This window comes from Rhinolophus ferrumequinum, chromosome 23 (genome assembly GCF_004115265.2).
Source record: "Rhinolophus ferrumequinum isolate MPI-CBG mRhiFer1 chromosome 23, mRhiFer1_v1.p, whole genome shotgun sequence".
Lineage (NCBI taxonomy): Eukaryota > Metazoa > Chordata > Mammalia > Chiroptera > Rhinolophidae > Rhinolophus > Rhinolophus ferrumequinum.
Genome location: NC_046306.1, coordinates 21,080,880 through 21,102,093, shown reverse-complemented (window position 1 = coordinate 21,102,093; position 21,214 = coordinate 21,080,880).

Below are 21,214 nucleotides of genomic sequence, written 5' to 3'. Positions count from 1 at the left end.
GAACTGGAACTCAAGTTAGGAACTGAAGAGGCATAAAGAAGGGATGAAGGGAACTAGAATTGGGAGAGCTCATCTGAGCTCTCCTGTACCCGAAGCCAGAACACTCTTGGACTGTGAACCCTTTTGCATAAGTGGTTTTAACTGGATTTCCCATTGTTTGCAGCCAGGTTAAACCCAACTGATTATCATGTCTGAGAGCCATTACCTTTATTGTCCATATGCCAATGGCTTTTCAATGCTGATTTTTGGGGCTGCCTGACAAAGAATGGTATCATGAAATATCCATCAACCTCTGCCTGGTTCCTGTTCCTGTCTCTTCCTGGCCCTACACTGAGACCTCTTGACATCCACTGCAGGCTCAACCCTTCTCCAGGATCCAGGGAAAATTCTGCCCTAAATTGGAGGGGTCAATAATTCCAGCCCCAGTACAGACTCAATTGAGATATTCTCTCCCGTCCCATAGCCCTTCCAGCCTTTCCAGTTTATAGCTGAATTTGCCACTCACCAAGCTCTAAGGTCTCAGTACAAGTCCAGTGCCTGAGATTTTTAAACTGAAATAACCAGAATGGCCCACTTTGCTAGCTTGAGAGCACAAAAGGCCCCCTTCTTTTTTTTTTTCCCCCAACTTTCCACTCATTCAAGTCTTCACATGCCCTTATTTGTACAAGGGCCAAAAATCTCCCTCTTTAGGTCTCACCCGATTCCTGGATTTTCAAAGCCTATGGGATAATTTGGGCTTGGGGCATCAGTAAAGTTCCAGTGCCAACTACAGAAAGAACTACAACGTCTGAGCTGTCCTCCATAGCCATTGCTTCTCACTGGCACACAGCGTCGCTATTGAAGACTGGTTCTGTATAATCCCATGGATTCTTGTCCACTGCTGTTGGATACCCTTGCTGGGTTCCCGCACAGATTATAGTGGTGCCCTCTTTGGGCTCCTTCATAGCATTTGTCACAACTGAATTACATATTTTTTTGTTTACCTGCTTTTGCCTGACTCCCCCACAGTATTTAAGTTCCATGGGTGCAATTTCCATGTCTGCTTTATTAGCCACTATTGTATTTGGAGCAGAATAGGTGCTTAATAAATATTGCTTAAATCAATGTAAGAATGGAGAAATGCATGCATGTATGAATAAATGAAATGAAGTTTCTGGAGAAACAAGACAGAGAAGTTTGTTTTCAGAGGCACAGTCTGGACCCACTCCTTGAGAGATGGCAAATACTTGGTACATATGCTTCCACTCCCCACTCCTTAGTCCATGGGGTCACTAATCAATCACATCTTTCTTTCTCTCTAAACCTGAAGACTGTTCCTGAATCCTCCGTACAATGGTCCAGCCATCTCTCATAATAAATTAAAGGAGGAAGACAAAAATGAATTTTTTGGGCCATGTTTCCCTGTGGTACTAGGACACAAGAGAAATTTCTTACTTGAGGCAGTTTTAAAACACAGCCCCCAAATTCTTTGATACTCCTCCTAGTGAATGATGGGATCTATGTCTCTTTCCCTTGAGTCTAGGCTCTGTGAATGCATGACCAATAAATATGGTACAAATGATGTACAAGTTTCCAGGCACGGGACTTAAGAAGTGGGCAGCCTCCATTTCCTGTCTCAGAACTCTCATTCTTGAAACCCAGCCACCATGTTGTGAGGAAGCCCAAGCAGCTTTGAGAAGAAGCCCACACGGAGAGAAAGCTGCAGCCAGTACCAACTTGCCAGCCATGTGGGTGAGCCATTTTGGAAATGGCTCCACCAGCCTTAGTGGAGCCGTCTCAGCTGATATTGCATAAGCAAAGATGAGCTGTGCCTCCTGAACCATGCCCAAATTGTAGGTTCATGAGAAAAACAAATGGTTTCTGTCTTAAGCCACTAAGTTTGGAGGTTTTGTTATGCAGCAATCATAACTAGGATACTCATGAAACTTCAGCCTCAGCTCTTCCCCCATGCCTCAGTGCCATAATCAGTTTGATTCAGTTTCTCTGCTCTACATGCCAGATCCCCGTCTGGCCCTGCATCCTTTAGAGACAGCTTACATCCTATCCCATCCACGGCATGATGTGGTGGGGGGAGGTTATTTTGCTTTCTCTGACTCTCATCCTATAGGAGGATTGCTTAGCCCGTGGGACCACTATCCACCTGGCCTCTCTGACAGCCCATGTTGAGACCTTGAATGTTTCATGATAGACTGTGGCTTCTGAGTTTAGGAATGAAATGTGGAGTCATTTCAAACCAGTTCCCAGCCCTTTCATTCCCATGGCTATATTTGTCAACATCTTAGTAGAGAACTTGGCAGAGGTGGTTAGTTGGGGAAACTATGCGATGTCCAATTCACTGCTTCTCGGCTATGCCTTGTCACTTTTTGTGGACACACACTCCAGGCTTGGGGAACCATTTCTGAAGCCTGCTAAGTAGTTCCAAAACATGTTTAGATGCCATTTAGCCACTTGGATGAGCCAGTGACTGCCTCATTAACCTGATAAACTGTTGGAAACAACTTGCTTGCTTCCCTCCCCCTGGCTTCGGGCACCAACAGCCTCCTCACCTAGAAGACACTTTGAATTTAGGAGGTCAAGGGAGCCTGGCTTTGGAGCTAGACAAATACAGATTCAAATTCCATCTTCGTGGGCCGGTCCGGTGGCTCAGGTGGTTGGAGCAATGTGCATCTAATGCCAAGGACGCTGTTTCAATCCCCACAGATTGTGAACAACAGCTCTCCTTGGAGCTGGGCTGCGGTGAACAGCCGGAGGTTGGTGTGAGCTGCTGTGGGCTGCTGAGGGCTGCTGTGTGCTGCCATAACCTGCTGTGAGCGGCCGACCGAGTGCCTCAGCCAGGGGGAGCACAAGGCTCATAATACTAGCTTGGGCCAGGGAGCAACAATGGCTTGAACCAGAGTGGGGGGAGGCAGAAGAAAGGGGGGGAAAAATTCCAGCTTCATGATATGAATCTCTCCCATTCGTGTGACCTCGGGCAAGGAATGTCACCTCCTTGATCCTGGGTTTTCACGTCTGTTTATGGGGATAATGCCAGCCTCAGAAAGTAGCTATGAGGAGTCAATGAGATAAGGTACAATCCCACATTTTAGCTGGGCCTGCCAGCCTCTTGCGATTGACCCAAGATGGGTTAAAATCTTCCACTTGCCCTTGTATGCAAGTTAATGCTTGCTAAGGGCTTAAAACAGTGCCTGTTAGAAAGTGCTTAGAGAAAGTCCTGTGAATTTTGTGAACCACTTTGGATGCCTCTGATTCTGGTACATCTGTCTGGGGAGGTGGTGGGTGTCAGTGATTAAGGGCGTGGTCTCTGGCACAAACTTCTTGAATTTGAATCTCACCTCCAATACTTACGCTAGGTGTGATCTTGGGCAAATTCATCTCTGTGGGTCTCAGTTTCCTCCTCTGTAAAATGGACATGATAATAACACCTACCTCTTAAGGTTGTTATAAAGATGGAATTAGTCACTATATGTAAAGCACCCAGAACAACTATTATGATTCTGCACTATGTTGATCCAGATGGGAAATCTCACCCCTTTCTTAATTCCCACACGTAAACTTCCAATAAAAAAATTTTTTTGTAAGTATAGTACAGCTTACCAAAAACATTTGGGTGCAGTAGGTATAAGAGGGGTTTACTGCTTCTTCCACAAATGGCTTCAAGTTGATCTTTAGACATGGCCTTTGTAAGCCTCACCATGCCTCTCTTGACAGCCCCTTACCATGTCATCCCACATGGTCTTCATCGTCTCACCATCTCTCTGGCTCCTTTGTTCTCTTCTTCCCCTTCCCTCCATCTCTTCTCAACTTTCCACCCTGACTGCTCCCATCACCCCTGTCCAAATTCTTCTCTCTCTAGTATGCGGAGTAAGTCTGCTCTCCCCCAGCTCTTACTCCCTGCAAAAGTGTATCCAGCACTCCCGCAAGGTGATCAGCAGAGCACAAAGGGTTCCATTTAACTGATCCCTTCCTTGGAAGGCAGTTTGAGTCAGAAAAAGAAATGCTGCATCTTATTGTAGGCATGTAAAGACTATGTTAGATACAGTAGAAATTACATGGGTTCAATTATTAGATTAGATGTGTATGTATTATTTTACATTTACCCTATTACCCTTCTCACTTCCTTCTCACTAGACCTGAGCTCTCTCTGCACCAAAGAAAGAAAGCCACAGCTGAATGGGAAGAGAAAATAAATAAGTTAATTCCCAAAGAGCCAGGTCCTGGTGATTAAAAGGCAATTTATGCAGAATTTTCAAGGCTTATTTTGATAAGAAGTAATTTTTGCCTTACAGTATTGAAGTTAGCACATAACCCCCATATGAGATTGAAATCTACAACCAAGTAAGTGTCGATGACCTTTCTTTAGAAGAAAGAGAATGAAGCTTTTAGTAGAGAATGAGAATAAAAGCGAACATGAATTCTTTATACAATTATTTGAAAGAGAGAAGTCTGATTTTTGGCATGTGGTCTAGCAAGTTTATGCGGACCCTTGTTTCAGCTACCAGCATAGAGAAATGGTGGATAAAAGTCTTGAAACATACCTTTTAAATACAGAGCTGAGTTTAGAAGGAGAAAAGGGAAATCCCCAAGTGCCTGAAAACCACAGCAATCTTAAAGCAAGAACAGTAAACTCTCAGCTGCTGCTGTAGCAGCCCGCAGGGCGCATCCATGGGTTTCAGGGACTAGGGACAGAGGTTTTACTGTCTATGCAGGTAAGGAGATGTGGCCTTGGGGTCCTGTGAAAGATGATCTGGAGCCAAGACCCATTCAAATCAAAGCTGGAGCCCGGAAGGACTGTCTTCCCCATGAAAAGGGGATCAGAAGTCGTCTAACCCAGAACCAGGCTCAACAGACTTGGGGACAAGAAAGGTGACTAGGACAGGAATCTAGACACAGAGGGCAGGGCATAACCCCATATGTCCGTGTTTGAGCTCGGATCAGGGCAAAATTGATGCTGTGCCTCAGAGTAAAGATTGAATAATAATAATGAGAATGGCCATTTATTGTGCACATAACAGTGTTCCACACCCTGTGCGAAGCACTTCACATGTATGTAATTCGCTCAACAACCTGATGGAGGTAGTTACTACAGATGTTGCCCCCAGGAGGCCAAACTTGTAGATTTGGACTATCAGGGTGAGAGGTGGTTGACTACTGGCTCCACCGTGGGGTGGGCTTTTGTGGGATAGCCTAGAGGGCATTCTGGAGATAATCTCTCAACCCAGTGGTTTTTAAACTGCGCCTGGTGGAAATTCAAGGGGCTGTATTAGGTAGTGCTCAGAAGGTTCACTCTGTGAAGATTTGTCTCGCCCATCTTCCCTTCAACCAGAGCAGTTCCACTATCTCTTTTACATATCGTGCTTCTCCCTCATGAAATTTGCTTCACTGAAAGGGTTCTGTAGCAAACTATAATAAAAAACTATCATAAAGGGAAAAAATAAAATAAGAATCCAAAAAAAGGTGACAATCAGATGAGGTATCTAATTGCTACCACACAGCTGTCCCTTTCCCTCACAGCATCCCAGGATGCTAATTATATTGTTAGTCTTTGTCTTGTCACCACTGGACCATACTAGGATTGCAGGGAGTTTGTTCTCCGTGGTTTCCCCAGCATCTGGCCCAGATGAGATCCTCCACAAATGTGGAAGAAGGAATCGTGCTAGGATTTCCACTTCCCTGGCAGACCCAGGGCTCTGCGTAGTAGACTTAGAAGAGGGGCTTTGTACACAGGGTGTAGGCTTCTCCTCACCCCTGGCATAGTAAAAAAGAATAGGGTCCATTTCCTATTCATTCTATTTACCTAAAAGGGAAAACAGGCTCTTCCTCTGGAAACCCTTAATTGCAGCTTTATAAAGAGGCTCCACATGCAGAAAAGGAGGGAAATTAATTGGTCTTCCAGGGAGCAGCTGAACGAGGGCTGGTAATTGAATTTCACAATGGATGCCTCCCTCTGGGTGGCCTGTGTGTGATCTGGAATGGATATTTGAAGTTTTTCTTGTGTAAATGGTTTGGACTTCTCAAAATTTACATTTTTTGGCGGGCATTACTCATTTACACTTTAATCTTGGACAAGATGAAGGGAAATTTACATCATCTTACAAATTCTAAAATTATAAAAGGGGGAAAAAAGAAGTGGGGGAGCCTGTCCTCATCTTGAGATGCAATTGGCAAATCCTTTGCAAAGGTTAGAAGAGCCAATTCAGAGAATAAATTATTACTCAAATGCAGGCTGTCTCAGAATGAAGCTGCAGATCCAGCTGGTAGGTACCAGAGTTCGGGGCTTTGTTTCAAAATAAATGATGAAGGTGAGATCAGGGGATGCAAGGAACACACCAGGTCATAATGATAATTGATACCTTGAACTTGTAGATACATACTGAGATGCCCCACTGATGATTTCACTAGCACAGTGCCCTGGTGAAGACTTAATTTGTGTGTTTTCTGTCTCAACAAAACAGTTACCAGCAAATCACCCTGTCCTTGGGAAGGGCATGCAAAATAACCCCCAACCATTGCCACCACTAAGGTGGGTATCAGATTTTTTGTGTTTCTAAAGTCTAAGTCAGCACAAGAAATAGAGAGTCTATTTCTAGAAATATATAGAATAAATAGAAATATAATATGAGCAACATATGCGAGTCACATATGTAATTTAAAATTTTCCAGTAGCCACATTAAAAATACAAAGAAACAGGTGTTATTAATTTCATAACATATTTTACTTAACCCAATATATAAAAAATATTTCAATATGTTATCAACATAAACATTATTAACAGGAAATGACTGCTAATGGGTACAAGGTTTCTTTTTGGTGTAATGAAAATGTTCTGAAATTAGATAGTGGTGATGGTTGCACAATTTCATGGATATACTAAAACTCACTAAATTGTACACTTTAAAATGGTAAGTTTTATGGTATGTGGACTATAGCTCAATAAAAAAAATACATGCATAGAAAGTGTGGGGACAGAGCCCCAAAAAGCAGTTTTCAGGCTCTCAGCCTCACATAGAAAGGTGCTGGCTCAGGTAGTAAATGGCCGTCGACTGTGATCAAATGGCCATCAGCTGTGGCTAGTTGGCCGTCAGCTGTAACCAGTGAGCCATTGGGCACTAATATAACTGCCGTGGCTAGGCTAGCAAAAAAAGGGGGAGCTAGCAAGAAGATGGTGGCTGAATCTGCAAGCGGCACAGTGAGGGTTGAGAATTGTGTTGCTCCTGGTTCCTGTGTCTCCAACCCAGCCGCCAGTGAGAGTATAGTGGTATGACTCCCCTACCTATGGCTCCGTGGGTGTTCCTTTTTGGCCTAGCCATATCCTGCGTTCTTATGTGGGGAGTGGGACCAGAGACCCCGACTGACACCCTGCACGACACATGGCGTAGTCCCGTAGACACAGGATCCCCCGCAGACCCCGCAGGCTGCCCTGCACGACACCCCACATGACAGAAAGAAATCCACGAGATTCAGAACACAGTAAAATTAATAAAATTTTGCAAATTGTAAAATAACTGTAAAACGTAAAAATAAATTGTAAAAAATATGAAAATAGGGGTGAACGGGTGGCACAGTTGGTTAGAGTGCAAGCTATGGGCAAGAGGGCTGCCAGTTCGATTCCCACATGGTCCAGTGAACTGAGCCCCTCTCCCCGCCCCCCCTCCCCACAACTAGAATGAAGACAAGGAGCTGCAGCTGAGCTCCCGGGCAGCAGGGTGGCTCAGTTGGTTGGAGCATGTGTTTTCAACCACAAGGTTGTAGGTTCAACTCCCGCAAGGGATGCTGGGCTGCGCCCCCTGCAACTGAGATTGAACAATGGTGACTGGACTTGGAGCTGATGGGTCCTGGGAAAAACACACTGTTCCCCAATAAAGTCATGGAAATACATACTGTCCCCCAATAAAGTCCTGTTTTAAAAAAAATAACAAATAAAAATTTGGGGATAAAAAGGGAAGAGGGGAGTGCTAGTGTTACCATTTTTCAAAGTGGGGAGATAGACAAAACTGAAACATAAGTTAAAATAAAAACACAATGACCACAACTTTAATGTTTTTGTAATCTCTCCTTTATACATTTAGAGGGATATTTTAAGAAATTATCTCTTGGAGTAAAGAAAGTTTGACTTTCCATGATTCTTTTCCATGATTTCTCTTTCTTCTAGTAAATTACTCGTATAAAATAAATGTAGTATTTTTAAATTAAAAATTGAACCTGTAATATAAACCCATTTTAATAAAATGTTTCTATCTCATCCTCTTAATTTTATAGTGGCATAGAAATTTGTTTCAAATAATGTTTATCTCTTGTAATTTCTAGACCACAGAATTTGGTGTGATTTTTTTTGTCTACTTTCACCTTTACCCTTTTCTGCTTATTTGAATTCTTCAAATACAGTTATATCATTTTCCCAAAACAATAGTTAATTTTCTAAATAACTGGAAGAAAATATGCTAGATAGACCATGGTGAAATATGGATTATTATTTTTTCTTTACATTTTTCTATATCTTTAAGACTCCTGCTTCCATCCTCACCAGAGGAAATGGACCCAACCCTTAGGCTAGAAAGAGGGAAAGATAACTGTAGTTTTTATAAGGAAAAGATGTCTAAATAGCTTTGGCACAAAGCCTCCTGGTTAACTGTACTTGAGAGGAAAATGGCTGTTTGGGTAAAAGAGCTGTGTGTCTTGGTACCTGGTGTAAAAACAGCCCCACAGAGAACCTCCTTCCGAGGACCACAGTAGAGTATGCTGGGAGCTGGGACTAGAGAGGTGGCTGCAGCCTGGACCAGCAGCATTCTGAGACATAGCTAGGCCACGATGTGACAGAGCTTTCTTCTGAAAGGAAGGAGCAACAGCAACAATAGTGATCCTGGACTTCCTGCCAGTATTGATGGGTGGTGGCTCCAGCCATTTTGGATTTAATTTAAAGAAACGAAAGAGAATCTACAGCAGTTGCTCTCTACAGTTGAGGAATCGTTTACAACTGTTTCATATAGAGCCTTACAGGTTGCAAGTCCACTGTCACATCCATTATTTAATCTTTTAAAACAGTCCTATAAGGAAGGCAAAGATTACAATACATATTGTATGGGTGAGAAAACTGAGGTTCAGCGGAGTTCAATGACTTCTTTAAGATCACACGGCTAGTATGCTGGCTAGTAGCCAGCTCTGTCTTTGAAACTAGGGTACCCAGGACAGGAATCAAGGTGAGACATGACTGCATTTAGAGTTTTTAAAGAGAAAATTTAGCGAGAGGGACAGTAGGTGAGTATGGTTTAGGCAGAGTGTGTCCAGAGCCTAGTAGCAGGGAGGTCAGTGAGCTGTCTTATTATCTTTTCTTCATTCTTAACTTACCAGCTGCTCCCCTGGTCAGTTCTGGTTTTTAGATCTGTCTGTTTCATCAACCTATGCCCACAATTCAGTCATTTCCAGAAACTTTCCTTTAAGAGTGTGTGAGATGACACGTGGAATCGGGGGGGGGGGGGGGGGGGGGAACCATGCATATCTAGCCTGATCATAGATATTGGAAAATTAGCAAACCGAGAAGTTTTTTCACCGTTCATTTAATTTATGAGACCAGCTTGCCATTGGTGTCAACACCAGTAACAATTATACATGTAATCCAGATGTACCCTTGAATCTCTCTCCCTGGGCGATCTCAGTAAGATTGATTTGGATTTCAGGTCCATGGTCTATAGGTCCACAGAGCTCTCTCCAAGAGTCTAGAGAACCCCAGGGGGCTCACATGCTCAGTAGTATTTGCCTCCGAGGGCCTGGTTCTGGCATGAATCTCTGTGACCCAGATGTGAAACTCAGCCACACACACAGACAAATAACCACCCATCACAAAAAGCATTCATGGGTATAATTAGATTTTTTTCTCAGTTGGTAAAAATTTTAAATACAGAAAAGAACAGAGTGTAAGCTAACAAACACCCGTGCCCTCCAACTCTCAGAATTTAATCTTATCATTTTATAGTATTTGCTTCTGATTTTTTAACTCTAATAGGGTTAAAAGTGAAATCTCTCCTATGTACACCTTCCTCCCCAAAGGAATCCACCACGAAGAATTTGGTGTTTGTTCTTCGAAATCTTGTTTTTATACTTTTATTGCATATAATGTATCCATAAATGCATGTAACACTGTTTTATGTAGTTTTAAAATGAACAAAAATGGTATCATTTTATTTTCCACAACTTGCTTTTTTATGCAATAATATGTTTTTGAGATCTGTCTTTGGTGATATGTACATATGTATAGATAGATAGATAGATAGATAGATAGATAGATAGATACGTAGATAGATAGATACATAGATAGATAGATATAGATATATCTAGGTCTTTTATATTAACTGTTACATAGTATTTCATCATATGACTATTTATAAATTTATCTGTCTAAAGCTCTACTTGTAGGCAATTATGGTTTTTTCAAATTTCCTCTATTAGAAATAACCATTCTTTTACATGTTTCCTGGTGAACATGTGCGGGAATTTCTGTAGAAACCTAGAAGTGGAATTGTAGGGTCAAAGAGCATGCACATTTTGTAGTTCACTAGATAAATATTACCAAATTGCTCTCCAAAGTGGATGTGTAGGTTTATACTTCCACCAGCAAAATAGAAATGTTCCTCTTTTGTAAGGAGATATTAGAAGACTGAATGGGATTTAAATAAACAGAGAAGTGGTTACATCAAAGAAATGCAAAGAAGTTTAAAATAACTATTAGGTTAATCTGTGCTTAAATGTCCTTCTATCACCCCATCTGGGTGCATACAGACCCACACCCTCTGGAGGATTCCACCTGTGGCTTCAGCCCGCATTGTTCCCAATCACAAACCATCTTGCTGACAACTTTCCCCTCCTTATCTACTTTTTACACCTCCATCCCCAGACTCATCTCTCTACATCCTTCACAGGGGCAAAACATAAATTCCTCCCATTTTCTCATGGAAAGCTGCTTAGTCAATCATCCCAGTGTTGGTTGGGGTCTAATGTTCCTGCCTCCACAGTTTCACTTTCTGTCGGTTTCTCAAACACAGTTCACTCTTGTGTCATTTAGGAATTGCTACATAACAAACCCCCCAAAACTTAATTGCCTTAAAACAACACTATTTATTAGCTCTTCATTCTCTGGCTCAGCAATTTGGGCTGGGCTCCCCTAGTTAGTATGTTTGGTCTTGGCTAAATTCATTCATGTATTGTGGTCAGCCAGGGGGCTCTGCTTTTGGGAGTTGATTGTCTGTCAGCTGGGGAACAGCGGGGACTTGGCCATATGTCTTTCCTGCTCCAGCAGGCTAGCTTGGGCTTGGTTTCATTCATGGCTGTGGTAGGGCTCCAAGAGTGAGAACAGAAGCATGCACGACTTCTGGAGGCTTAGGCTCAGAACTGGTACAATATCTGCTTTATTCTGTTAACCAAAGCAAGTGATAAGGCCAGCCTAGATTCAAGGAGTGGAGGAAAAGTCTCCATCTCTTGACTGGAGAAGCTGAAAAGTCACACTTTAATAGGCATGGATATAACATGGGGTGGGTAGAGAGAAGGTGGAAGGTGAATTCTGAGAGATTAGCATGCAGGAAGTTATTTAGGCTGTACTCTTGGGATCAGCAACTGCGGAAGACAGGAAGAAATGGGAGGGAGCGGAGGGAGAAGTCTGAACTGCGATGTCAGAACAAAGGCTTCTACTGACCCCCCTGAGAAACGCTGAAGCTTGTCTTCAAAGTTGTCCTGAGTTGGGACAAAATGTTCCCAAGTTGATCAATCATGGTATACCTCCAAAAGGCAGCAGTCAAGAAAATTCCCAAAGAAGGCTTAGGTCTAGAGGTCATCTGCCAACAGTACTCCCAGCAACTAGCGGAGTGAGTCCTGCATTCCTCAAGGGTGGTGGTGGTGGTGGTGGTGGTGGTGGAGGTGGTGGTTGTGGTGGTGGTGGTGGGTATCTGTGTGGACTATCAGAGTCCACTACACTGTCACATCTCCCTAAGAACTCTGATCTATTTTTTTTATAACACGATTGTTACTTGTTACATATGTATACATTAATCATTTGTGACCACTTAATAAAGGTGTTACCTAAACTACTGTGTTTCTCCGAAAATAAGACCTAACTGGAAAATAAGCCCTAGCATGATTTTTCAGGATGACATCCCCTGAACATAAGCCCTAATGCATCTTTTGGAGCAAAAATTAATATAAGACCTGGTCTTATTTTCGGGGAAACATGGTATGCAAAGATTTTATATGATCACAATAATAAATGTCACTTTTTTGAGCTCTGTCTTCATCATTTCATTGCTCATTTATTTAGGTCATCAACTCAAAACTTTAAGGAATGAGGAGAAACTTTGCTTTTTCTATCAGAAATCTAAGCAAGAACCATTTCACACTATGCTGGCAATGGAGTCATCAAAGTGAAAAGGTAGAGACGTGATGTTCTTTGCAGTAGGAGAGAAAGGCTGAGACCTGGGTCATGGAGAGTGATCACTCAAAAGGAAACGTGGGAAGCCAGGATGGGAATTTGGCTGGAGGATCAAGTTGTAAGAGAATAAAGAAACAGCCTCATCAAGGTGGCTCTTGAGATCTGGGCAGACATTTTATGCCTCGAAAAGACGAGTTGCTGGTATGGAAAACTTCCAGAGGAGTCACCAAATCGGAAATTGGGGAATTGGATAGAGAATTGTTTCTACCTGCAGTGAAGGAGAATCCCTGTGACCACATAGAAAAGATTCTGCTTTTTGGAAACCAAAGACTTTGACCTTTATATGAAGGCTGACATAAGGGTGAATTTACGGGGCAGCCAGAAAAGAAGAAATTACAGGAGACGTGGTCAGCAGGAAGGTCTGAGAGAACAACAGAATATCAGGGCCCATCAATTTAAAGTGGAGAGATCAGTTCAGAGTGATTAAATGGTAGAACTGAGATCACACCATGGATTGTAGGCTATTCTATTAAGTTCTATGGATCTATTCTTCACCCTCCACCACCTGGGGATGCTGTGTCCCAGAGGCTCACCTCCATGGAATATATTAACAGGACCCTTTACTCTGGCTTCCAGTTGGGTTTGCCCAGTGGGAGGTACCTGCAGAGACTGGAGGATGGAAGGAGAGAGAAATGAGGGTATTTATTCCCCCAGCTTTCTCTATACTGCAGCCATGGCCTGGAGCCATTCTAGAAGACCCTTTTCTATAGCTCCAGCTCTTTCCACATTCCCACAAGCACTCCCTTCCTTACCCTTTCAGCGTGGGTTCATAATGCCCCTCCAACTGTTGCAATCTCTGGGGTGCTTCCCATCCCTTATTGGTTTCCCTCAACCCTTCCTGCACCTCTATAAATTCTTCATTTATTAAACTCTCCTTGATTACTCCATTTGAGTGGGCCATCCCTTTCTTAATGCAACCCTGAATGATATATCACTTGAGCTAGCTAGCTTAAAAGTTTTCATGAATAGTTTCCCCTTTTGGCTTCCCAGACTCAGAAATCCATACTTATGCCTGGAGAATTTCCCACCATATAGATTCATATGGGAGTAGAGCGCACTTCTCAATACAGAATGTAGAAGTGCTAGCTACTTGCTTTCCCAGCCTCCCTTGCAGCTAGGGTTTGGGTATGTGACCTATGCTCAATCAATTAGAGGCACACACTAAACTTTGAATGAAAATCCAGTGACATGAACGTACAGGGACTGTGGAGAGGCCCAATCTGATAGTGGTGGCCATAAAAACAGCAATATCTTGTCTCTGGGGCACCTCGGAAGTCCCTAGCTTCCAGGTGTGGAGTGTTAGCAGGGTCAGAGAGGTGAAGTGAAGGGTCTGGTACTCTGTGGTGGGCGCAGCAGGGTCCTCACCAAGACGAGCCCTGTGCTTCTGCCATTGAGGCAGCCGGGTCTTATTCTCCAGCCTTTCCAGCAATGCCAAAATCTCCCTAGTATGTATCTTTTCCACTGATTCCTCTTCTGCTTAAATCAACTATAGTCAGTTTCTGTTGCTTGCATTCATGAATCCCAACTGGTGGAGGTTTCTTTGGAAGCCAAGTATCCAGGCCTCACAAGGAACCAGAAAATAGCCAGGGGCCAAGGCAGCCACTCCCTGCCTCCCACTCTGATGTCTCAGGTTTTCCTACTTGCTCTCTGTGCATCTGCCTGTGCTTCTCCAGCTGTGGCTTTGTCTTCATTCATGGGAAAGCAGTATAGCCTGTTGGTTGGAAAGCACTCGCTTTGACATCAGAATTCTTGGATTCGAATCCCAAATGTACAGCTTACAAACTGTGAGGTTTTGGTCAGATTACTGTACCTCTTTTCTCATCTGTACACTGATCCTAGTAGGGTCTTCTTGTTTTGAGGACTAAATAAGATAACACATGTAAAGCCATCACTATGTTACTTGGCTCATAGTTACCATCAATAATTATGGCTATTGTTATCTTTAGCAGCAGTGTTATTTTCATCATCATGATTCAAGGGCCTATGGAGACTAATTATAGCAGAGATCTTAAACGCAGATGCCTACAGGAGCCAAGCAGGCAATAGGAATAAATTATGTGGAACCATGTATAAGAACACATTGGGGCATGGTGGAGACTATGGAATATGGAAGCGTGTGCCTGTCTAGAGGGAACAGCCACTTCTCAGCAGCCATTATTGCCACATGGAATGTGAGTCTGGTGATGCCAGATTTTCCACTATTTCAAGAGAAGCCAGAAGTCCAGATTTTTATAGGAAGCCTGATGTTTTCTACTATTAATAATCTAAGAAACACTGTATAGTCCAAACAAAACCCTCCCAGGGCCATGACAGGCTGCAGATGCCAGACTGTGTTCTGAATGCAAATCTCTGGGCCCAGTTGAAATCTCAGGGAGAGAATCTGGTTGGGTCAGATTTATTCCACTGACTCAGTCAGCTATGGCTATGGTCCACTGCCCACCCAATAGGGAATGTGGTGAAAACTCTCTGAGAAGCAGGTGTGGGCAAGAATGTGGTGATGGGCACAATTCAGGGAAGAGAGGCAAGGACTGAGGAGGTTCACCAAAAGTTGCTTCTCTGTGGGTACCAGGGGCACTGAAAGCAAATGTGTCAAGAATGTGATAAGCCCCAATAACTGCAAACTTAAGGGACTTAAGTCTGGATGTAGGAAGAACAGGGCTGATACCAAAGCTCAGACATAGCCACATGATTCCAGACTCCTTCCATCTTTTCATGCCTCCATCTTAACATGTTGGTTTTTGTTTTCATGCTTGTCATCTCATGGTTGCAAGATGGTTGCAGCTGTGTCATCATGACTATGTTTCGGGCAGGAATAAAAGGAATCGAGCAGAAGTAAGGGATGGTCCCAGAAATCCCCAGCATATTTCTTCTTCCATCTCATTGGCCAGAGCTGGTTCACACACAACCATACCTAGCCACAAGGAAATTGGGAAGGTATTTTTAGCTTGGTACGGTACATTGCAGCCCCAAATAATCTCAGGGTTCTGTTCAATGGAAACAAGGAGAGAATAGATCTAGGGTAGGCAATCAGCAGCCTCTACTATCTCCTCTGAATAGGTACTATATGCCAAACCCTGGCTAAGCACTGGGGACACCAGGCTGAAAGCCACAGCTTGCACAGCAGAAAGATACAGAAGTGGTTGTGAAACCCAATGCAACTGGGCCTGGTTCCAAAGTGAGAAAATCAGCTTCTGGTTCCTTATAGCTCCTCTAGGACTCCCATCCTTCCTGATCCCATGGCCCAAGCATTATGGGAAGAATGTGTGATTAATACCAGTAGCTGTTTCAGGAGGCACCCAAGAGATATTCCGGAGAGGAATATGTAACTGGCACATCTGGTTTATAATGTATATTAATCCCTGACATGTAATTTGAGTAATATATGTAAAGCAAAAAGTCCAAGAGCTGATTTAAGAGCCTTATTATTACCCTGTCAGCAGAATTCATGTTCTATTTGCACAGCGCTCTGGGCCCAGCATCTCATCTAGGGCAGCAGGAAGGAGAAGACTTTCTGATGGATGCCAGCTGATGGTGGAGGCCCCCGCTGATGGGGATGGGACATTAGTCAAGTGCTTAGAGCCCCTAGTAGGATTGACAGGAATTCATCTTGGCATGGAGGACTGTGGAACTAGACCAAGTCCTAGTTGGGACTAAGGGCAGATCCACCCCCATCACTCAAAAGAAGAAATCTAGAAAACTGGGCTTTGGGGTTCAAAGCCAGCTCAGTCACTTTCTCACCATGTGACTTTGGACAAGTTGCTTCGGGTCTCTAGCCTCAATTTCCCCATCTGTAAATGGGAATCATAATAGTACCTATCTAATAGAACAGTTGTGAGGTTTAAATAAAAACAAACAACAAAAAAACTAACCAGATACTAAGCATTTACAATGGACCAGTAGTATTCCAAGGGTTTTACATGTATTACGTCACTGAATCCTCACAGCAACCTCATGAAGTAGATACTATTATGCCCCCAATTTATAGTTGAAGAAAATGAGGCTCAGTGAGGTGAATTAACTCACACAGGTAGTGACTGGAAGGGCTACCTTCAAACCCAGACAGTCTGTTCAAACTCCAGAGCATGCCCCCCAAGATGCTTCCGCAGACTGCTAAATTTTACGGGAAGCACTCAGTAAGGGGTAATTCTCCAGGTGATCAATGTCCAGAAGCACTTCCTGTGATGAAGGAAATATTTTATAATTCTGTGCTGTCCAATACAGTAGCCAACTAGTCACAGATGGCTATTGAGCATTTGAAAACTGAGTAGCTTGACTAAGGATCTGAATTTTAAATTTCAATTTTAATGTAAATAGTCACTATGGCTAGTGGCTACTGTATTGGACGCGCAGTTCTAGGCTCCTCCTCCCACTCTCACCCGTGCTAACGGGGTTTAACCCCTTTACATCTGTCAGGCTAGACCGTTGGGGAGATTGGTGGCCTCCCAGATAGGGCTTCAGTAATAGGGTTGTATGAGCTGAACAGGGAGGGGGTTCGTTCAGCCTTTCCTGGTGCCAGTTAGAGTTCTAGAGTTCTAGAGTTCAGAATGCAGCCCCTTTAAGATGAGTGGGGGCGCAGGATCCCGAGCCTTTGGCAGTGGGCTCCGTCTCAGTCAATGAGATTATATGACAGACATGGTCCCTACCCTCCTGGAACTGGCAGTCTATTGGGGAAGGAGGATATTAAACAAATGACTACTCTATTAATTATTTAGTAACAATTAAAGTCACACCTGAGTGTATGCCAATGTCACAAGCGATAAAATGGCAGTTAGAAAGTGCCTTGGGAACCCTCAACAGAGAGTAATTAATTGTGTATGGGTTATAGGAGATGGATTGATCAGAAAAGTATCTGGTATGGAGGAGAACCTTGAACTTGGTCTTAAGGAGTTGGAGATTATAAGGGTGATGTGTGCAGGAAGGGCATTCCAAGCAGAAGGAACAGCATGGACAAAAGCACAGAGGTGTGACAATATGTCAAGAGTTCAGACAAAAGAGAGCATCATGTTGATACCAGGATAGGGTTTGATGGGTCATATGGTAATTCTATTCTTAATTTTTTTTAAAAAATTTATGTACTGATGTCCATTGCAACTTTATTTACTGTGGCCAAGACATGGAAACAACCAAAGTGTCCTCCGATAGACGACTGGATAAAGAAGTTGTGGTATATATACACAAAGGAATACTATTCTGCCATAAGAAAAGATGAAATGCTGCCATTTGCAACAACATGGATGGATCTTGAGATTATTATGCTAAGCGAAATAAGTCAGACAGAAAAAGTTGAGAACCATATGATTTCACTGATATGTGGGATATAAAAAACTGAAAACAACAAAGGAACAAGACAAGCAAATAAAGAAACAAAACCTCATAGACACAGACAATAGTTTAGTGATTACCAGAGGGTAAGGGGGGATGGGAGTGGTAGATAAGGGTAAATGGGATCAAATATATGATGTGGAAGGAAAACTGACTCTAGGTGGTGAACATACAATGTGATATGTAGATTATGTAATACAGAATTGTACACCTGAAACCTATGTAACTTTACTAACCATTGTCACCCCAATAAACTTTAATGTAAAAAAACAAAAGAGCATCACGATTCAAGGACAGTGAGAGAGGTTGAGCCTAGAAAGATCAGCTGGGGACCACATTGTGAAATGCCTTGCTTGCCATGCTGAGCTGCTGGCCTTTATCCGTGGGGTGAAAAAGGTTTTTGAGCAGAGAGCAGTTAGATTTAAAAAGCAGGTTAGGCTGTATTGAAGAGTGTGGAGCTCTGCTGTTCTCTAGCAGGGTAAAGTCTCTTTTGGTCTCTCTGGTCCCATTCTTGGTCCCTCCAATCCACTCTCCATACACTTTATTTATTTATTTGTTTGTTTATTTATTTATTTATTTATTTTTTCATATTGTTTGAAAGCCACAAATTGTATATACCTCTCTCACCTGTCCCTTTCCCCATCCACATCTTCTCACCCTCAGGAAGTCACCTTAAGTTGTTTTGTGTATATCCTTCCAGATTTCTCTATGCATGCACATACTCACAGTCTTCTGACCCTTGTTTCTTTCCCTTAACAGTGAGATCTTTCCACGTGAGTAAAGAGGGCATCCTCATCATCTCTGTTGTTTTTTTTTACATAAAACTTTTGTAGATTCACATGCAGTTATAAGAAATGATATTGAGAGATCCATGTTACCATTTATCCAGCTTCCGCCAATGGTGACATCTTGTAAAACTATAGTACGATATCAGAGCCAGAATATTGACATTGATAGTCAACATACAGAATAGTTCCATCACCACAAGGATCTTGTGTGTTGCCCTTTTATAGCCACACCCACCTTGCTCCCCACCGCTTTCTCCTCTTCATCTTCCCTTATCCTTGGCAACCAATCTGTTGTTCTGCACTTCTAAAATTTTGTCATTTGAAGGATGCTATACAAATGGAATCATACAGTATGTAACCTTTTGGGATTGACTTTTTAATTCAGCACGATTTCCTGGAGATTTATCCAGGTTGTTGTGTGTATTGATTGTCTGATCCTTTTCATAGCTGACTAGTATGCCATAGTGTGTTTGTTTGACCATTTACCACAGATGTTTGACCATTCACACCATTTGGCTGACCAGAACATATTTCTTTCCTCGTGATGGCTAAATCAGAAGAGAGCATGCCCAGCTGCACAAGCGTATTTCAAGCCCATGGGCCAAAGCAAGTCTCATGGCTAAGCCCAAAGTCAAGGGGTGAGGAAGTATATTCCATCCACAGAGATAGAGGGGAAGAGAAGAGATATTCATCTAATCTATCATCTATCAAAAGACCATGGTTCCTCTTCTTGTTTTTTTCTCCCATAGGACCTCCATCCCTCTTTTCAAAGCTTTCCCATATTCTCCCTTAATCCCAAAGTATCAAAGTACAATTAACCCTCAAAAAGATGGGCTCCTCCTCCACCACTTAGAACAGAGCTTTAGAAAAACTTACACTAATTTTTCTCAATTAACAAACATTTCGTCCCAGTAATAAAAAAGAGATAAAGTTCATGTCTCTAAGCTCCCTCCTTTGTCCACCAGGCTGGGCCCTGTTCTTGGAGGAATTGACAAATAACCTCAGCGCTTTATGTTATGCTTTTACATGCACATGAGGCCTTCTGTTTGAGAGGAGATAAGTACTGTGCAATTCCTCATAAAGAATGGATCTGTTCTAGTTTTTATGGTTATATAAGGTTATAAAAGGTAATAAATTAATTTAGAAATGACTCAGAAAAGAGAGAGAGGATAAGAGTCGGAACAATAGCTAGTGTCTTTTTTTTTCCCCCCTTCCTTCTACAGTGTGCGAGAACATACACCTAGGGCCTGGGCTTTACAAGGGCGTTAAATAATAAGTACCTGACTCAGTGTTATGTTATGGCAATACCTTTTCTGCAAAGCTGTTTTCCCCTTTATCCTTGGAGTGTGTATGTGGTGTGTGGTGTGTGGTGTGGTGTGTCTGTGTGTGTGAAAATAATTAAGCAGGGGATATGTGTATTCCTAGGAGTCCCCAGAAGGTATTTCCTACATGCTGAGGATCAGCGATTGGCAACCATCCCTATGGCCCCTCCTCTCTTGTCCTGGTCCCTGCCTGTGAACATCTGTTGCCTGGAAGGTCACTTGAAGACTCTTCATCTTTTCCATTGCTGGGGATATCTGTATTAGTCAAGAATTCTGTTGTTGGAAGTGATAGAAACCCAATTCTCACTAGTTAGCAAAAAAAGGGATTTGTTGGCTCATATAACATAACCATAAATAGCACAGGGTGGGGCTGAACCCAGTGATGACTGGATTCAGGTATCTAAATGGCATCAGGCTCTTCTCTCTGTTCTCTCTGCTGCTCTTTCTGTTTTGTTTCCTTTTTATTTTCATTAATTATTTTGTCTGCTGCTCTTGTCTTATTGGAGCCATTCTTGCCTATCATAGATGGACTTTCTCCACAGGGAGGGGCATGTGGCCTCTGGCAACTCCAGAATCACAGCCTTCCAGCTTTAGCGACTCCTGGAGGATAGAGAACGTCTCTCCCTTAGCTCTTGTGTAAACAATTTCAGAAGTCTCTAACTGGCCTGGCTTGAGTCACATGATCATGTCCTGGACCAACCACTATGATTCCATTTGCAGAATTAAGGTGGGGAGCACTGGTATGACCACTGAGGAGATCATTGGAAGCTATGAAACTAATTTACATGAACTATAGTGCTTCTTATCAGAACTATGAAGTTGGTACCAAGGCCTTACCCCAATCAATGCTTTAGGAGGCCCCATCTGTACCATGGTGGGGGTGGGGTGATCTAAAACACCTTCCTACATGGATGTCCTGTGATCCTGCTATAACACAATATTCCAAGAGGCAGCTTCTTCTCACACTCTCTTTGAGGGCCCTCTGGATTTGGTACCAGTAGATCAGTGGATGGGTCAAGTTTAATGCTATGAGGGTAGCTAGCCTGGGATATGAAACTGGACAGCAGTTGCCGACCTCTTTGGGGCCGTGTTGCTGAGAAACAGGGTCACTCATTGTCCCTGAGTCCCTGGGTGGGTTGGTTACCAATGAACTTCACCATAGTTGTGACACTGTTTAAAGCTTGGGATGTTCTGACCTTGACATGAGGTTTGGGACTCAGCCGCGAGTTCTAGAGCTACGAGTAGTTCTGCCATGCCACTGATCAATTCCTTTCTGTCTTCTTCAAGCTCTTCCCAAGCATATCTCCACTCA